The sequence below is a fragment of the Myodes glareolus genome, chromosome 9 (genome assembly GCF_982192425.1).
Source record: "Myodes glareolus chromosome 9, mMyoGla1.1, whole genome shotgun sequence".
NCBI classification, from domain to species: Eukaryota; Metazoa; Chordata; class Mammalia; order Rodentia; family Cricetidae; genus Myodes; species Myodes glareolus.
In genome coordinates this window covers 39,908,328-39,914,931 of record NC_142034.1, presented here as the reverse complement: position 1 = coordinate 39,914,931, position 6,604 = coordinate 39,908,328, and the positions used below count along the sequence as shown (strand labels likewise).

Below are 6,604 nucleotides of genomic sequence, written 5' to 3'. Positions count from 1 at the left end.
GAGGTCATATATCTATCTCCTAGAAGTTAACTCAGCTCATATCCCTCGTTAATTAAGGATGGATGGGGGGTGGGGGGTGGGGGTGTTAGGCTCTTCGTTTGCAGAGAGCTGCTTCGGCCTTGTATATAGAGCTATGGGATGTAAAGCACAGTAATCCACTGTTATTAGTTAATCCTTAAGCTGCTTAGAAAGCTGACAGCCTGCTCTCATTCTCCTAGGCTTACAACTTTATATTTCTTATACATTTTTATTTTTGGAATCTACATTTTTATATTCTCATTGCTTTGTGCGTGCCTGTGTGCGGGAGCACGCACAGGCTGCTGGGAGTCTGCCTCTTCCCTCTTGGCCTCCCAGTTTCCGGGCGGGTGTGCTTTGGGCGCCAAATGGGAGAGGGAGGTGAAAGATGGATGCAGCAGCAAACTCAGGCTCGGGCCTCCCGCTGTTCGATGGCCCGACTTGGCAGTCAAGCCCCCACCTGGCTTGCATCTGGATGTAGTGAAAGGAGACAGGCTAATGGAGAAACTGATTATCGATGAGAAGAAGTATTACTTATTTGGGAGAAACCCTGATTTGTTTGACTTCACCATCGATCACCAGTCTCACTCTAGTGTCCACGCGGCACATGAAGAGAGTTTTCTTAGTAGATTTCAACAGCACTTATGGCACTTTCTTGGGTCACATTCGAGTGGAACCTCACAAGCCTCAAGAGATTCCCATTGGTTCTGCGGTCTCATTTGGTGCATCCACAAGGCATACACTCTGCGAGAGAAGCCTCAGACATGGCCATCAGCTGTTAAAGGAGACGAGAAGATGGGTGGATTGGATGATGAACTCAAGGGCTTGCAGGGACTTCCAGAAGAGGAGACCGAGATTGATAATCTGACAGAGTTCAACACTGCCCACAGCAAACGGATTTCAACTCTCACTATTGAGGAGGGAAATCCGGACATTCAGAGACCAAAGAGGAGGAGGAAGAACTCACAGGTGACTTTCAGTGAGGACGATGAAATTATCAACTCAGAGGATGTGGATCCCTCTCTCGGGGGGCTTCCAGAACATGGTGCAGACTGCAGTGGTTCTAGTCAAGAAGAAACAGATGGAGGGCTCTGGCTTTCTGGGCCTGGAGGAGACAGGAAGCAGGCGCATACAGAACTTTGCCTTCAGCGGAGGACTCTTCGGGGCTCCCAACAGCTTGGCATCCATGGGACAGCACTCAGCGGGGACTTGCCCATGCCATACCCGAACCTTGTCCCTGATGTGGACTTGACTCCTGTTGTGCCGTCGGCAGTGACCATAACCTCCACACCAAACCTTGCAGTCTATAACCCTGAAGCTGTCAATGAACCCAAGAAGAAGAAACCCACAGCTTCCTTATTGATTTGATATTTTTGACTATGGAGCGTGTGGGATGGGTGGGATGGGTGGAAGCTGGCAAAGGGGCTAATGATCTAGGGCGGAAACTTTCTCTGTGTGCGGTATCGTCTTTCAGAAAGTTTCCTGGGCCCCTAACATGTAATATTGAGACTAGGGGTGGGGCTGAAATACCAGTTAGAGACCTGAGTCAGAACCCCTAAGGGTGGAGAAAGGCTCCCCAGGCCCTAAGCAGACTGCCCTGATGCTTTCCCTCTGCCTCCATAACCTAGGGCCTTTTTCATGTGAAGTCTCACACACACTCAGGGGGAATCCAGAGCTATAGTCCTGTGCTGCCCTCTTGTGGCATCAACTTTTGTGTGTGCGTGAGGCCATTTAAGACTATGACCAGTCAGGGTGGCTCACGTTGAACAGGAAAAGACTCTACTTTGCAAGGGCCAGGTTCCTATCAGGAGGACATTGCCCAGCTGTTGGTTTGGAGGCTCCCCCCATTCCCACATACCCCTCCTCCACCCAGTAGAGCGGTCTGGTTATTCAGAGCTCCAGGCTAGACCTGACTAACAGGAGACAAGGAAGGAACCATTGTATGAGCTTTGCATAGATTTGTACATCTGTGTAATAGGGCCTTTTCTGCTCCAAGTGTAGCTTTTTACCTGTAACCTTTATTACATTGTAAATTAATGGTAAGCTGGTTCCTTAGTTTTCGAATTTCTTCCTCTCGATCTTAATTCTGCTTTGTAGGGTGTTCTTCTATGCAGATCTTCCACATAATGGAATTCCTGTTTCATCCAGTCCAGCTCTGTCTCCAGCTCTTGTTTAGAGGCTTTCTGCCTAGCTATCTGGTCTTGCAGATTTTGTAACTGTTCTCTTGTTGACTGTGCTTCACTAATCTGCTGAGCCTCCATATCCTGCAACTCAGATCTCAGCTGATATATGGCCCACTCGCTTCTGGGTCTTCTTCTTTTGCATCTCCTCACATCGAAGTTCTTCTAGCTCCATGCTGCCAGCAGTACTGCTATCCAGGCCTTCAAAACTGGAGCCTTCCTTTAAACCGGTTATCAATTTTTCTTTAGACTGCAGTATTCGCATAGCTTTCTGCTTGCAGTTAATTAATTCCTGCTTAGAAGACTCCACGCTAGACCTGTGTAGCTTGACTTGCTGCTGGAGCTCCTCAACCTTCTTCTTCTCCCGAGAGTCCTTTCTTTCCGCCAGAGTAACTGCTTCTGCCAAATTCTGACCTTCCGCTTCCATTCTACTAAGGCATTCAGTGAATTCACTCTGCGTCTGTTTGTAGCTCTCCGGCTTTCTTCAGAGTGGCATCGGCTTCATGCAGCCTCTCCTGAAGAGTTGGTAGAGCGTGGTTCTGTAGGCTACTGCCTTCATTGTGATCCTGCATTATTGGTGACTTTTCACTCTGCAAGGCTTCCAGTGCTACCCTGCGGGATCTCAGCACCTGCCAGCCTTCCGCGGTTGCACTTTGAGCACAGCCAACTGGGAATCCTTTGCAGCCACTGCTACAATAAGGTCATCCACTTGGGCTCATAGTTCCCGAGTTATTCCATCACTCTTTGAATAGTCAACATTCCATTTTTCAACTCTTGCCCTTGCCTTATTTAATTCTTCTTGGATCAATGAAGTAGTGAGGCCATTTCCTGGTCTAAACGCTGGACTTCATTCCTGAGCAACTCCAGGTGGAAATTAGACAATTCCTGTGATCTCTTCCCATCAGTAGGTGCTATTCTGTGCTCGGTGCTTTCTTTCATTGGTATATCTAGGAATCTATTTACCAAAATTTGGATGCCAGGAAAATGTTCTGCCATTTTTATGATTCTAAAGTAAGTGATCATTTCAAAACATCAAAAAATGACTTTTTAATAATTTATATGTTTTTTCCAGAATAATATTTCCAGGCTTTATGTTTTAGATGTTTTGATTACTGGGGTTGTGGTTCTCAGAATTGTGGCTTAGATATTGAAGACCAAGGAAGTAAGAGGACATGCTAGCACGGCAGCCTGAGCACTGCCCTTTCCTATGGGTCCTATGGGTCTTGAACCTTTTTGGAAATCTGCCGTATTCACTATACGCTGCTATGAGCTGTCTCCATTTATTTTATGCTTATCCCGTGCCTTGCCTCTGTGATTTGGGACATGTGGGAAGTCCTTCCTGGGTGGTCACATACAACCACAGACTTAACAGCAATAGTACACACAGCTGAGCAGCAACACTGCACCCATCATTATTTTCTTCACTCACTTCTCTAGGGAGAGTGTCTTCTGTGATTAGAGTCCCCATGCATTTCCTCAGCAAGAAGGATGGCTATGCAGATTGGGACAGGCTTTTGGTTTTTTATTATTTACCTATTTATGTTGATGCATGAACTCTCTTCAAAGCCCTGGCTGTCCCGAAATTCTCTATGTATATTAAGACGATGTGCCATCCTCCACACTCTGAAATTAAAGGCATGGGCCTCATCCCCGACTCAGGGACGCATTTTGAAAGCACTGGTTCATAGTTGCATTCATTATCATCCAATCTCTTTCCCAGCATTTGGTTACTACTCTGTGAGGTTATCAAAAGACGCATTTTCCATTTTTTTTTTATAGAATCAGAGAACATTATCCCCTACATACTGTGAAATACCTTTGCACCATAGTTCATTTTCCATTTCAAGCCAGTCTCGAACATCATTTAAGACATTCCACAAAACGAGTGTCATTCCTTCCATCAGCACTATGTGTAGTTTTCTTTTATTTGGATTTTAATGAATTGTCATGCATGTGTTCCTACTATTTGCTGTGGAAAATAAACGTCTGAAATACAGCCCGGGGGGGGGGTGTGAAAGACATTCCACAAAAGTAAAGTATCTAATTCTATGTGTTTAAAATTTTAGAGGCACTACTACAGAGCTACAATATGGAAAACAGCCTGGTATTTGGCATAAAAATAGACAGGAGGATAAATGGAACAGAATCGAAGACCCAGATATTAACCCATACACCTTTGAACGTCTGGTTTTTGACAAAGAAGCAAAAAATATCAAATGGAAATAAGAAAGCATATTTAATAAATGGTGCATGCATAACTGGATCAACATGTAGAAAAATGAAAATAGACTAATATCTCTCACTATGCACAAAACTCAAGTCCAAATGGATCAAAGACCTCAACATAAAGCCAGCCACACTAAACCTGATAGAAGAGAAAGTGGAAAGTACACTTGAACACATTGGCACAGGAGACCACTTCCTAAATATAACCCCAGTAGCACAGACACTGAGAGAAACAATTAATAGATGGGACCTCCTGAAACTGAAAAGCTTCTGTAAAGCAAAGGACATGGTCAACAAGACAAAATGACAGCCTACAGAATGGGAAAAGATCTTCACTAACCCCACATCAGACAGAGGTCTGATCTCCAAAATATACAAAGAACTCAAGAAATTGATCATCAAAAGAACCAATAATCAAATCATTTCTGCAGGACCCATAGGCATATTCTGTGTGGTCAGTGCTGGCAGGAGAGACTGCGTATTTTGATTAGAGTCTGCTATTGTAGCAAGGTATACCAGGTCGTATGCAACATCTGCTGATACTGAGAGCACTCTGACGCCTTCCCTTTAATCTGATAGCCCATTATACACTGAATAAGATAGTTATTTTCATCCAGCATCTTCTGGATGGTGGCGGGCATGATCTCCTCCTTGTCTCGCTGCTTCAGGTCTGTGAACACCACAGACATGTTGCCACCAAGCCTGCAATCGGCGAGTCATGGTATAAATTCATATATATTGATACAAATTCCAATTATATTGAATATGCTCCTATTTCGGTTTATAATATTTGTATACCTATGCAAAGTTATTTTGTCATCTTGTATGCATGAATGTTTCTATTGCTGTTTAAGAAATTTCATATACTAATACAATTTTAGGATATTTTTATCATATTGCACTATACATTTCTACCTCTGATCAAGATACTTATACATTGTTTACATTTTGAGGTCACTGTCCTCATTTTCTGCACAATTTTTTAAAGATTGTATAATAATCTAATATGAAGTCTCATTCTTTAAGTTATATAGGTATTAAGAATTACAGGTCAGTAGTCATTCGTGTTTGTCATACTTATAGTTAGACTAATCAGGTTCTTTAGATACATAGAGATTGTATTCCACACAGGTAGGTAGTCTTCAACCACTTTAAAGAACTGTAGAATGTAGTATTTAAATAACTTAGGGTTCTGTTGATATGAGACACAATTGCTCCAGCAGCATCAATCTATCTCCAAGAGAGTGTTGAACACCAAAGACACTCCACTTGGAGCTTGTTCTCTTCCTCCACTTGGCAAAACTGGCCTTTGGGCAAGGAACTGCCCATGCCTCTACCACTGACAAAACGCATGGTGACCGGACAGGACAAGCAGGATACAAGAACAAAGACTGTCAAACATGGTAAGACATATCAAACATTGCCAAGACATGGCAAGATAGTCATGAAAATTTTCTTGCCTCTAAAAATGGTCTGTCAATTACTCTAGACCTTAGCCAAAGTTGGTTGCTCCACCATTGCAAATGAGACTTTGGGTGATTGCCCATGTAGCCAGTTGTCTCTGTCATTTATTGCACATTTCAGAAGCTGCTTGATTGTACTTCCTGCCTGCTCAAGTAATATTTTCTCCCTTCTCAGGTCTTCGATGGGGTTGAAGACTAGTCATAATTATGTTTCTCTTATGACTTAGCCAAGCCATTTCTAATACAAGACTTAGACTCCTTAGGATAGAATAATTATTGAAACATTTAGCATATGTTTCTTGCTTGATATTGTTTATGCTGGTTGTAATTCTAATTATTATACCTGATGTTTGTTCTTACTGTATGTAGTTTTGTATTAGGCTTAAAACTGTTTTATTTAAACAAAAGGGGAAAGTACTGTAGGAACTCTTTCAGTCAGTAGCCTTTAACATACCAGCCTACTTGGGCGTGGCCTCTCATACCATAAATGCCCATGTAAAGAGCTCACTTGCTCACTCTCCCGGCTGCTGGATTCGGTTCCTGTTCTCATTTGTGCAGAGGACTGTGATCTGTGAGTCTACCCCTAAATAAAGAACCCTTTATTATACTCGATTCTGAGCTAGTATAGCATTATTTTATAGCGTCCATCTTCAGAGTGAGAGTAAATGCTTTCTTCTCTTTGAGATGGAGGGAGGGCTTTAAGTTGCTGGGAGAGAACCC

General features: G+C 43.2%; 2 pseudogenes; one reads left to right on the top strand and one right to left on the bottom strand.

The window, feature by feature from the left end:
- Positions 1–403: 403 nt before the first annotated feature.
- LOC148120860 (nuclear inhibitor of protein phosphatase 1 pseudogene) lies at positions 404–1,383 on the top strand (annotated as a pseudogene).
- Positions 1,384–2,020: 637 nt separating this feature from the next.
- On the bottom strand, positions 2,021–3,134 carry LOC148120859 (golgin subfamily A member 5 pseudogene; annotated as a pseudogene).
- Positions 3,135–6,604: the final 3,470 nt, after the last annotated feature.